At 40.9% G+C, this 13423-nt stretch overlaps 1 protein-coding gene across 10 annotated transcripts in view; it reads left to right on the top strand.

Annotated features, from left to right (window-relative positions):
- Nucleotides 1–13423, top strand: part of STARD13 (StAR related lipid transfer domain containing 13) — a 550191-nt gene that overhangs the window by 437828 nt on the left and 98940 nt on the right. The window contains exon 1 of one of the 10 annotated variants that reach the window (XM_073013316.1): nucleotides 7967–8219. The exons of 8 other annotated variants lie outside the window; for them this stretch is intronic. The gene's annotated coding sequence lies outside the window, so the exon portion shown is untranslated. Of the gene's footprint in view, nucleotides 1–7966; nucleotides 8220–13423 lie in introns of those variants that run through there. One more of the 10 variants, XM_073013320.1, reaches the window with a different exon arrangement.

Genomic DNA, 13423 nt, shown 5'->3' with positions numbered 1-13423 from the left:
ATACATTTTTCCCACCCATTTCTCTCCCTCTTCTTTTGGGTCATATAAGCCAGAGTGTATAAGTCTTAGAATTTTACAAATATTGAAATAGGAATCGTGTATGAACAGTGAAATGTCCACAGAGATAAGGCATTGCTGACATTTTCAAACTGGACCTGATGGGGAATGAAATTCTGAGCATTGGAATTTTATGTACCCATCTGGCATTACTCTTACAGTTCATTGTCAGAGCCCTCATGTCACAGATGTGCTGTCTGATTTTTCTTATGAAATCTTTTTGGATAAAGGAAGTTCAAAAAATCAGGGTCAGTAACTCAACTAGCAAGCACATTGCCTTGATCTAAAAACATGATAATTTGACAAAACTTTCCTTTTTAATCAATACTTGCAAACAAAAAGGTGAAAATGTGTCATTTTATAAGGAAAGGTAACTTTTTTCTCAGAAAAAGAAAGGCAGTTTAATAATAGCAGAAATTAGAGGACAGATTGTCATACCTGTTTAGGAATGTAAAATTTTGGAAAGAGATTTGTGAAGAGATTGTTTTTCAAACACAGTATAAACATGAGTTTGTTTGGTTCTCCACATTACCTGAAAGGCTTGCAAGTGAAATTGAGTTGGAGGCATATGTAGTAGCCTGAGAACCTAAGAACTGCAAGTTGTGACTTGGAAATAGGCTCCATGACCCTAGAGAATGGAAAGTCCCGGAGCCCTCCTCATGCACATCTGCATCTGCCCGCACCTGCCTGCAGGACCCCTGAGGATTAATACATGTTGCTGCTCGTGTAGGCTCTAGGTGCCCGTGTGCCCAAGCGACTCAGTGTCCAAATCTGAAATGTTGACATTTCTATTGCTATAAATAAGAATAATTCAACAGTAGAAAGTGGCTTTATTTTCTGCTCAAAATGGGAGTAGAAAACAAGGCAGGCATGCTCTAGATAGCTGTGCACATGCTAAAGAACAGTTGGTCATGAAGTAAGAGACTTAAATTCTACTTAATAAATGTTTTCATTTATGAGTTAGTGTGGGTTCACTCACCCATCTTTTCTACCATACTGCTTGGGATGTAAAACTACTAGAGAGGTACCGAGGGACAAATCTGTGAGTTTCAGGGGGACAGGGGGACAGCCACCCAAAAAGGCATGCTTCTGACACTATTCTGGAGTGGTGCTGGTTCCTTGGTCTGGTCCCCTGAAACCACACTTTTGACTACAGTAGTCACTGGGGTTCCACTGAGCTAATCTGTTGTTACCTCTCTTTTTTGTTTATTTGAAAATCTCCAAGACATATTGTTCAATGAACAGAGTAAGTCTGAGAATAACACATATATTATGATTCTGTTTCAGTGAAAAACAATTCTTCTGGGTGTATAACATGGATATATATGTACAAGTATATATAGACATATGTGTATATTTTACATACATAAGATATGTGTATGAATATGTGGCATACACACACACACACACACACACATACAGAGTCAGCTCTCTCTATCTATGGGTTCCAAATCTGTAGATTCAACCGTGAATTGAAAATACGTATTTTAAAAATTGCATCTATATTGAACACGTACAGACTTTTTTCCTTGTCATTATTCCCTCAACAATACACGGTAGAACAACTGGGTACATAGCATTTACATGTTGTGCTAGGTATTATAAGTAATTTAGTGATGATTTAAGGTATACAGGAGGAGGTATGTAGGTTAAATGCAAGTACTCTCCCACTTTGTATCAGGGACTTGAGAATCTGTGGATTTTGATATCTGTGGGGATCCTGAAACCAATCCCCCTTGGTGTCTGATATCACAGATATCAAAACCCACATATATAACAAGTGTGTTATATATGCATAACAAGTTTGGAAGGATACACACCAAATTGTTAATAGTGACTACTTCCAAGGAGGCAAGTGAAATTAGAAGTTGGGAATAAAAACGGGCTTTTACTTTTTTAGGCTATGCTTCTGCATTGTTTAGATATTTTCAATGAGCATTATTTGATATCATTAAAATATTTTAAGAAGATGTTTTAAATAATATTTTTATTTTAATATCTTTCATGTATTATGTAATATTTTATTTTAAAATATTTTTAAAAATAATATATTAAAGATTTTTTAATTAGCTACTAGAGTGTGTTAGATATTCTTTGATTTCACTTGATTTCACTCTGTGAATATAAAAGTAATTTACTAAAAACGAATGATCCTGTCCTGTACAATAACTATATTTTCATATTTATAATGATATTCATAGCATAATGCAAATAATGTATAGTACATTTCCAATGGGTTTTTATTTTCTCATTCCTTTATGTCAAGAAATTGGTGAATTTCTTAGTATCCAAGGTCTAAACCAAAATATATGACCAAAAGAAACATACTTGTTCTGCGTAAACAAACTTTGGAACTCTTAACTGATTTTCTTAAATGTCCTCTGGGTTCCATGCCCCATATTGTCTTTATTAGTGAACTAAAGGGATCAAATTAGCCATGCACTACTCTTAGTTTCTTTTTGGCAAATAACGGTAGCTAAAGAAAAAGTTGTAAGGCAAAAGAAGATAAGCAAAACCTCACAATAAAATCATATTGATTACCAAATATAGGCTCAAATTCTGTCTGATCTCCAAAGGTCGTTTAACAAGCAAACATATTAAAATACATATTTTCAATTCACAGTTGAATCTATGGATTTGGAACCCATGGATAGAGAGGTGTGTGTGTGTGTGTGTGTGTGTGTGCAGGCTTGAGGAAGCCTTAGCTCTTCACTTTCCTTTCAGATGCTTCAACCACAGTCGTATCTTACTTGAAAGGTTCACCTGAGGCTTGAGGCAAACATCGGGATTGGAAGGGCAGATTCTGTTGCCCTGCAGGCAGCATGGGGCAAACAGAGCCCTCCAGAGCTCGTGGCTGGACGTGGGGTCACTTAGGGATTTAGACTAGGGCGTTATCACCAGAGAAACAGGTAAAGGTTTTCCTGGATTTTTACACTGAAATACTTTTAGCCAGTCCATATTTCTCAAATACCTTAATTCCACAAAGCACACTAGTCAACGGTCACAATTCCCACCAATTGAAACCCATTTCTGACATTCCAAATGCTAACTGGAGGTTGTTGGTGGAGAAATGGTAACAACAGGGCCTGAAACGGCCGATTCTGATGTGGAGGTGCCCTCTTTAGAATGCCAGGTACACTGTTGGTCTCCCAGATTTTGAATGGTTGATTAGATGCTAGCAGCATCTGCGGGATAGTTTAACCTAAGTGTTAAATAATGCACACGATATCGCACTCTATTTGCTCAAGTATTTCAAATTGCAGGCATTAATACAATTAGCAGTTCTTACAGAGAATTCTCAATTTCTTGATTTGTGGTTAATCAAAGTCAATCTTTTAAGTGTAGTCATAATCACCTGTATTTTAAATCACCTGTATTTTATTCCATTCTAACTAAGGAATGATAGCATGTATTGAATGCTTATGCTAAGCTCTGTGGCAAGCATTTTACGTACATTCACGCACTAAATCTGTACAACAATCCTAAGATGTGTACCCTTATTACCTATTCAACAATGAGAGACTGCAAGCAACTTGTTCACATTCACACAGCTTGTACCATCAGAGCCAAGATTAGAATTCAGGCATTTGGGACATTAAGTGCAGTTTTTTTTATTGGACTCTAAAGGGAGCACACTGTTATCCATGAAGTCATACTGTCCTCACTGGCTGTGAAATACTGTGTTCTTCATTTACTCTTGCGGGAATTTGCAAATTGTCTGCACCTGTTACTTTGTAAGGGCTCCTCCCTTGATGTGCAGTAAGTTCTGCTTCCTCAGTGTGTTCAGTGTGCTCTCGTCTCTGCAGAGCTGATGTTTAATAGTCAGACCTGGCTCTTTGCAAAAAAGAAAGCAAACTCCCCAAGGAGCCATATTCATTGCCTCTAGGATCCTTCCTACTTTGCCCCTTCAAAGAACACTGTGGGCGTTTGCCGTTGAAGCTGCACACCCACTCTGTGCATGAAGCTAGACTCTGTGTTCTTTTTGTTTTTTGTTTTTTGTTTTTTTTGACAGGATCTTGCTCTATCACTGGGCTGGAGCACAGTGGCATGATCACAGCTCACTGCAGCCTCCACCTCCTAGGCTCAAGTGATCCTCCCACCTCAGCCTCCCCAATAGCTGAAACTCCAGGTGCATGCCGCTACGCCTGGCTAATTTTTAATTTTTTTTGTAGAGACAGGGTGCCTCTGTGTTGCCTAGGCTGGTCTTGAACTCCTAGGCTCAAGTGATCCTCCCAGCTCGGCCTCCCAAAGTGCTGGGAGTACAGGCGTGAGCCACTATGGTTGGTCTTGGACTCCGCTTCTTGTATATGGTCGCTCAAGATGTCCTGTCATTGAAAAGAAAAGGAATGATGATTGAAATATCGGTCCCTCACTTAAGGATGGCATGACTGAGGACCAGCAGATCTGTCCTAATGATTGTTGCTCTGCTCAGTTTATGAACTTGTACTGCACTTACACCTAGATATTACTTGGAATGGTTAATTGGCTTCTTAGGCCCTGGAATTTGGGGGAAAAAAGAGAGAGAGAGAGAGAAGAGTCAGACATCATGCTTTTTGCTTTGCCATCTGCTATAATTCTTAAAGGCATTTTTAGGTCCCCAATATGGGTAGTGCTGCTGTTTGTTCCTTTCCAATGCTGACAAGCTCAGGCACACAGGTTCTGGGCTTTTGATTATGAAATTGATCAAGGGTGGATGAGGGCGATTTCTGGCACCTTTGAGTCAGTGGTTGTGGCCAGAGAGACCATATACACTTGAGTAGGTTGTACACTGCACAGCTCTAGGTTGTCCTGGTCCTGGGGAACACAGGTGCCAATGTGGGGGTACCACACAAGTCCTGAGGTCCCCACCCATGCTCATTCCACTCCCCAATATTTTCCTTCCTTTGCCAGAAATTGAATCCCCGTCTAAAACTTCTCTTCTAGACACACTTCCTGACCACTAGCAATCTGGTGCCTATCACCAACATGCTACAACAGTTGTCTGGTAGCTGTGTATGTATTTTAAATGGCTGCAAAAAGATTTCACTATGTGGCTGTAGCATAATTTATTTGTTAGTTCCCTATTGGTGAGCACTGAGGTAATCTGCAGTCTTTTACAATGACAAATGCTGAAATTAAAACTTGAATATGTGTGCACCCTGTCTGCAAATACCTCTAGGAAAAATTCCTCAAGATGGGATTTCCTAAGACATACCTCCCTTGACTCGCATGTTTTTCTAGTTGCCTCTAGCACTCTTCCTGTTTTTAACTCTGTCCTCCTACTTCAGCCTTCATGACCTCTTGCTGAAATCATTGCCATAGCCTCCTGAGTGGAGCCATCTGCCTACGCTTCCCTTTAGAATCCATGCTTAACACGGTTTCTAGATCTCACTGCTCAGATTGTGTTACACCTGTGCTCTAAAACCCCCAAGGGTTCACAACTGCTGCCTGAGCTGGTACGAACTCCCTGTACCCTCTCCCAGCATCCAAGGCCATCCCATATATAGTTCCGCCCCATCTTTGGTGACTCATTTGCTTGATTTCCCGCACATGTTGCCTGTGCTTCAGCAGCGCCAGAAGGCTCCTGAGTCCCCGAGCTTGCCTTGCCTCCTGTTTCTTTGGGTGCCTTAGAGCTCACTCCCTACTTGGAAGTGTCCTTCTCTCTCCAGGGTCCTCCCTTGTCTCTGCCTGTGTACCCTCATGCTACCAGCCCATCCTGTTTTCTAGATTCTCCCACTCCCACTCCACAACCTAGACTCCTTCCACTTCCCCCGTTCTCATATCCTGCTTTTGGTTATAATTTCATATCATGTCCCCTTGCAGACCACCTGCTCAGAGACAGCTGGCAGCATGCATCCTCTGAAGTGGCTGGCACAGAATGTCTTGCACATTTTAGGAGGTTTTTTTTTTTTTTTTTTAAGGATTTATTAGATAAGATCTTTGCAGTTGACAAATTCTCTTACCCAAAATTGACATAATCCTTTAACTTGGGGAGAAGAGATCACACACATGAAACTATTATGAAAGTAGTGAATTTCCCAATATATTTAGTCAAGAGCACACAAGTTCATTGGCAGTGAGGTTCCAGGAAGGGCAGGAGCAGGAGCAGCCCATATCATCTGCCTTTCCTGGGCAGGCAGGTCACAGATGCCTGTCACACAGCCTGCATCCAGCAGGGCCTGCTGGATTGGAAAGCTACAGCAAGCAAGGACTTGCAACACCATGTGGGAAGAATTTACCCTAACAATCCATGTGCTTTCATTAAAGGGATGTTTACAGACATCCTGGTTCTTGACTCAAGTTCATTGTCACAGAATGACGTTCTCATGGAGGAAGTGGGAAAGGGGTGGAATTGGGGGGTGAGTGTAGAAAACTGGACGAAATCAGAGGACCCTGAACAAAATCTCTCATGTTACTTTTCAGTGACTCAGAAAGCCTCTCTCCCTACAAATCCCTACAAGGTTGAGACACGCAGGCACTCTCAACCTTGAAGTATCTGATTTTACAACTTCAAACTCAGGCATCTCACAATACTCTATATTCCATCTCTTAGAGTGAGTACCTCTTATCTAGTTCAAGGTCTCATTCGTTCTCTTATTTGACAGACGCCAATTGTGTGTGTTCTTGCCTTTAAGGAGCTCGCTGACTAATGGCAGATGCCAATTCTAGGGTTCTATTGAGTGAGAGTGAAAGGAGAACTAAGGTCTCAAACTTTTACTACTCAGCCCCACTCTGCCCTATGCTTACTTTGTATTCTCCCTCACTGTGGAGCTCAAACATTTAAAATCTGAGTGACTGTTATCCTCAGCATGCACTGTATACTCTGCACCTTATTCCTGGAATCCTTTTATCTTTGGCTGTCCTTATCGCGGGCAGTGGTAGTTTGGTATCATCCTCTGCCAGATTAAACATATATATTTATTTAATACTCTCTCTGTTGTTGAAAAGAACAATGCGAATGTTGCATAATAACAACAAAGTTCTTTGTCATCTTCATTTGATCTGCTGTCATCTGTGAGGTCTCCAGAGCATACTCTGTGCCTTTCATGTTCGTGGACACTGTCGAGAAATAAAACTGAGACTTGAATCCAGATCCTGTGACTCTGAATCCTATTACAGTATTCCAATATTTAGCCTTAGTTTAGGAACACTCACTTTCTCTATTCGTAGTAAATGTGTGGCGTCCACTCACTGATAAGGTGGGATTACCACTGAGCATGCAGAATACAAAAGGCTACAGTGCATTGTTTGTCGTGCTCACTTACAGAGCAGACTGATTGTTCCACAGTCACCTGTTCAACCCCACTTGGTAGCCGTTAACCCAGAGAAGCAATCGCCTCTCATCTGGAACCTGAAATGCATCCCATGCTTTCTCCTGATTCACCAAGTTCATTGGCAAAGTAAATACCAGCAAATCCTGTTGCCAGCTGAGGGTGTAATGTCATCCGTAATGTCATCCAAATGTGAAGGATGACCTGAGTTTTTTAAGGCCACAGAATTAAATGTGCGCTAATTTTGTTATGTCCTATTTTGGCATTTTCTCCTTTTCCGTTTTCTCCTTGGAATTGGTTTGCACAATTTTAACAAATTAAAAATTATTTAGTCATGGGTGTGTGTGTGTGTGTGTGTGTGTGTTTCAGTCATGGGCATCTTCTTTCGAGTCTTATTAGGCATGGAAAAACCTAAGCTTGGTTTAAAACACTTGCTCCCTTCCTGTGAAGTTTTAGGCTAACTTAAAATGGGATGTGTTATATAAGGAAGGCACCTGACACTAGCGGTGGGGGTGCCTAGGAGAAGGAGCACCCCCCTTGGTTTGTGATAGACTGGCAGCGTTTCCTCTGGTATGTGCCAGAGCGGCAGAGCCAGTTTTAAAAAGAGGATTTATAGGAAATCCAGCTGTGAGTTTTCATTTTTTTCTCTTAGAGCTGGAGGCGGGGCCAAAACCAACCTCAAACCAGGCACACCATTGATCAGGCTAGAATGATGTGGACCAGTCTCACAGACAACAGCCAAGCTCAGAGGAAATATTAGCTGGCAGAGATAACGAAGAGAAAACATTCGCTGACAGATGCACCATCTGTCAGTTTCTGAGGAGCAGTTTTCAAGAAAGCTGAAAATGAATTGAAGAAGAGAGGGGTTTTGTTTGAAAGGTACAGCAGAGCCTAAGGACAATTTTAAACAAAGTAAGTTTGTGTTCCATAGAAAAAGAGGTCGTGGTGGTGGGAAAGACAACAGTTACTTCCTATGTAGATTGTGAGTTTTGTCATTGATATAAAAAGTTTTCTTTGTAGTGGACTTGATATTTACAACATTCTCTTAACACGAACTTGATTTAAAATTAAAAAGCAGTGACTGTCATTTTGGCTACTCACTCTAGAAACATTTGCAAGTTACAGTTAGATTTATTTTACATTTATTTAATCTCAGAGAGAATTGTTTTATCTCAGACTACAGATACAGATAAGGCCTTCCTTCCTTCCTTCCTTCCTTCTCTCTCTATTTATAACAATGGGCAAAATTATTTGTATATTTCCTCAAAGGCAGTTTATTAAGAAAGTGACCCACCTTTCAGATTGACGAGGTTGGCAGTAAATACTTTGTATTAGGATGCTTAATTCCATGGGCTACGTTACTTAAATAGCTATGAATATGACCTGGACTTCCTATGAGCCTTCCAAATAATGTTATTGGTGTTGACATCATTTTTAAAGGAAGCTGCTTCTGGATCTTCTGTAGTTTATCTTTCTCAAAAAGTCTGTTCCCCTCTTGCAGAACATAAGCTACCATATGAAACAATCCTGCTATTTATGTTTAATACATTTTCCAACGGCTTCGTTTTCAAAGTTGGACTTGGGCTGTTCGTAATTGTATGTTACATCTAAGTGGTTTGCGTTCGATGTCATATGTCGCATGTTTTATTAGACCAGGATTTGTCTAATTCCAAGGGGATCTAAAGCAGTGATTGAGAATCAGATTCTATGAGCGGTAGCAGAAAGTTTTCAGGGGGCTCACAGGAGCTCCTTTATTGGAAAAAGTCAGTTCTTTTACAATTTACACAGGCGGAAAGGGATTTATTTTGCATCTGCGTTAGCAGGCTGTCTAGTCCAAACCAGAAGTGGAAGCGCTGGCTGTAAACTCGCCAAAGTAGAAACCACTCAGTGTTATGGCCCAATATGGATGTCAGAGCTCTGGAGCATGTGTGGGAAAATGGCCACAGGCCAACGTCTGGAATCATTTATCTTCCGGTAGAGCCTAGAGGACAACTGTTTTATGCATTTTACAGAAATCCTTGCTGATTGATTTCATTTACATAGAGCTGGTGCAGAGACTAATGGTGAGGACAACTGAAAATGGGAGAGAAATATTGATCTATTTCTGCTTTTCCTGACATCCTGGTCTCATTAGTGTTCTTAGCACCTTTGAATGAGATTATGCCGTTACTGACAACCATATGGTTTCTACGGGGTTCTTTCCACGCGTCTCATAAGAAATGCCACATTTATGTCTTTTCTTATTGGGGAAATCAGAAACTGAAAGTTGAAGGTTTTGTCGTACTGTCTTTTCATTAGCTTAGTCTGTTTCCTACAGTCTGAATGTGAAAAATGAGAGGAAGGAAATATCAGTAGACAGAGTTCTTTGTACACTCCGTGCAACCTATGTAGTCATTTAGAGATGTGTGCCTGCTACTCTTTGTGCAATACTGGGACATACTGTTGTTGATGTGTAGATTCTTATCTGCCTGTGAAGGAATCATCCATGCCAACCAGTATGTTCTGCATGAGCTAAACTCACATGTGCTGACACATGCTGACATGTGACAAGGTAGCATCCGGACCTGTTTTTCTAACGTGTAAAAGAATTTTGCCAGCCTCTGACAGTACCCACGTCAGACCTTCTGGAGACGTTTTTAATTGATTTCAAAGACCAAGGTAACAGTCAGAAGCCTTGGATTTCAGACACTACCCTTATGCTGCCTAATTTTGTGACCTTGAGGAAGATAATTAACCTTTTGATAAATCCATTTCACTGCTTACAAATATAGTAAATAATTATAGCCATTTTTGTCTCCCAGAGATATTTCAAATGTCATTAAGACATTTACAATGCATCTTGTGCTATTAGCTTTTGGTACTTATGCCATTAATGAAATTGCCTCCACTCTCTTAGACAGAACTTCTGCGTTACACTGAAAAAGCTAAAAACTTTAGCCTTTTAAAGTTAAAACAAAATTAAAAACAAAATTCTATAATCTTATGTAGTAGTACTTTTGTTTATTGGAGGCTGCTCTTGAAGGTATTTGCATGTATTATTTTCTCTTTGTGGAATAGTTATTTGATTTTCTCATCAAGATTCTCAGCATTGTGTAAGACTGGTCATTTCCTCAAACAGGTTGAAGTTTTAAAAATCGGGCTAAAATTGGTGTGGTGCTGCTTTGATTTAGTATGATTGAATATATGTATTTTTTAAACTTCCTAATGTAAAGAAAATGGATAATAGTACAGATTAAGGTACATAGTATTTTCTCACATTTTATAGATACATAGATACACCATAAAAATAAATATATGCTAATCTTCATATGTATATACACACACATGCACTTCATCTTTCAAAATAATCCAGTAAAAGTGATAGCATAGCAGCATGTAAGATATTAAAAGATAGGAGTGATTAATGTGTTTTCATTTTAAATCCTTTCCATTTTACATGATGAACATGATCTCAGCTTAGTGTAGTGCAAGGGACATCAGAAGCCAGACCTGCAGTCTCAGCTGCCAGTGCAGAGATTCTAAGGACCACCACGCACCCTGTTCTGTGCACACAGGTGCGTGGTGGCCCCCAGAATCTCGAAGCGTGGCAACCTTGGGAGCCACGCCATTCAACTGTGCTCTTCTGCTGCAGTGTGGGAATCAGAATGTGTGCCTTACCGCAGGAGGTGTTTGAGAGGTTCATATGACATGATGCGCATGAAAATGCTTTGAAAACTTTCAGGCCATTTAAAGTCGCTAATTGAACTTCGACAGCTTCTTTGTTCCTGGAATATTCCTTTCTTCCCTTTCTTAATAAATTCTGCCCATCATTCAAAGGCTCCCCTTAATCTTTTTTGATTTCCTCAAAGGTGTGTTTCTTTGGAGCCCCCAGAGTCCCTCTCAGAAAGAGGAAGCTAGTGATTTTTGCCACCCATGTCCCTCCTGCCTCACCCACCAGATGACTTCACTATTACACCCTGTGTTTTCACACGTCCACACTCTGCCCGGTTCTGTCCCTGCGCTCCACTAAATATTTTCTCTACCACTTGCCAACATCCTCCTCCTCCAAAGCTACCTTAAATATCACTTGCCTTTAAAACCTTCCCCACCACCAGTCCTCCACAGAGCTAGAGCCTCCTTCATTCACGGTTCCAAACTTCTCATCAAGGCTTTATCTTGTTCTACTTCTTTCTTTCTTTACACATCTGCCTTCCTCCCTAGGCTCTGCAAAGACAGGCCAGGTACCATGCTGCTTTGACTCCCTGGCGCTTGCTGTAGTTTCTCATGTCTGGTTGGTGTTCAACTAATGTTTGTTGAATGAATGAGAAAGTCAGTCTTTCCATATCACTTCTTTGTGGGGTCCTGTCATTACACACTTTCTGGGACACAACCCTGGTACCCATTTGTGTGTCTGGAATAAATTGTCCCTTACGGCATAACAGCATATAGACTGTTTTCAGCTGGGAACCTGAGGTTCCAACAACCCAGAACCCTGCATCTAATCACCAGCAGATTAACTATTAACCTACTAGTCCTATCTGAATCCTACTAATCATAGTTAGGTAACTAAACATTAAAACTATCATCCACCTGTCTCTATTCTGAGAGAGCCTTGGCATATTTGTGACTAGCTGTGTTTTAAAAAGAAAATCTGACCATCTTTTTGAAAGGCAGTTTGGCAGCATCTGTCAAGATCCTCTGATCCAATAATTCTCCTAGGAAATTATCCTAACGAAATGGTTTCATAAAAATGTAGACAAAGCTTTCCCAACAAAGATGTTCAGCATGATATTATTTATAAATAATATGAAAAATGGCAAATAAGTGACCAGTATTACTTTTATAATCAAATTAAAATTCTGAAGAATCCAAAGGTTGCTTGACAGATTATGTACTAATTATGTTGACCATAAGGCCTCCGTTTTTAGGTTCTTTACACAGAATCAAGGATATACTTGGAACAATCAAGTTGAGCAACTTCTTACCATGCTTCCAATTTTACTACTCTCCCTTCGCTTTAAATTTAGAAAAATGTTGAAAATAAGGTAACCTTTGAGGTCAGAATTTGAAAATTCTTTGACAGAATAATCTGAGCATCAGAAAGGGCCTAGAAGGCTTGCCTCAACCATTTTCATTCAAACATTGACTACCTGGAGAGCTGGAGATTCAAACTGGCTTAACTTTGCTCTTGAGCTGAGGTTTAAAACAGTTAAAAAAAAAAAAAGGCTGAGAGCGGTAGCTCATGCCTGTAATCCCAGCACTTTGGGAGGCCGAGGCGGGCAGATCACGAGGTCAGGAGATCGAGACCATCCTGGCTAACACGGTAAAACCCCGTCTCTACTAAAAATACAAAAATTTAGCCGAGCGTGGTGGTGGGCGCCTGTAGTCCCAGCTATGTGGGAGGCTGAGGCAGGAGAATGGCGTGAACCTGGGAGGCGGAGCTTGCAGTGAGCCAAGATCGTACCACTGCACTCCAGCCTGGGCGACAGAGTGAGACTCTGTCTCACAAAAAAAAAAAAATGGTTGGCCGGGCGCGGTGGCTCAAGCCTGTAATCCCAGCACTTTGGGAGGCCGAGACGGGCGGATCACGAGGTCAGGAGATCGAGACCATCCTGGCTAACACGGTGAAACCCCATCTCTACTAAAAAATACAAAAAAAAAAAACTAGCCGGGCGAGGTGGCGGCGCCTGTAGTCCCAGCTACTCGGGAGGCTGAGGCAGGAGAATGGCGTAAACCCGGGAGGCGGAGCTTGCAGTGAGCTGAGATCCGGCCACTGCACTCCAGTCTGGGCGACAGAGCGAGACTCCGTCTCAAAAAAAAAAAAAAAAAAAAAAAAAAAAAAAATGGTTAAAAAGAAAACTTGAGTCTATTTGTTCAAAGACTATAAAGAAAAGTATGTGAATTATGGAAGTTTTTTGGTAATCTCTCATTTAATCTCTTTTTACATGGAATAACTGGCAGAGATAAAACCATGTTATTATACTAGTTTCTGCATGTTACGTCGGGATAAACCACAGGAGGACCAGAAATAATCACTGACCAAAATGGGTTCGTGTAGTCGATGGAACACGGGGTTTGATGGGGCCATGCCACTGAGATACACTGTCCATCACCACGTCTGGGCTCGGTGTGGGAGG

The sequence above is a fragment of the Chlorocebus sabaeus genome, chromosome 3, assembly GCF_047675955.1.
Source record: "Chlorocebus sabaeus isolate Y175 chromosome 3, mChlSab1.0.hap1, whole genome shotgun sequence".
Taxonomy (NCBI): Eukaryota; Metazoa; Chordata; class Mammalia; order Primates; family Cercopithecidae; genus Chlorocebus; species Chlorocebus sabaeus.
The sequence above is the reverse complement of the archived record's forward strand: the minus strand, read 5'-3'. Positions and strand labels throughout refer to the sequence as shown.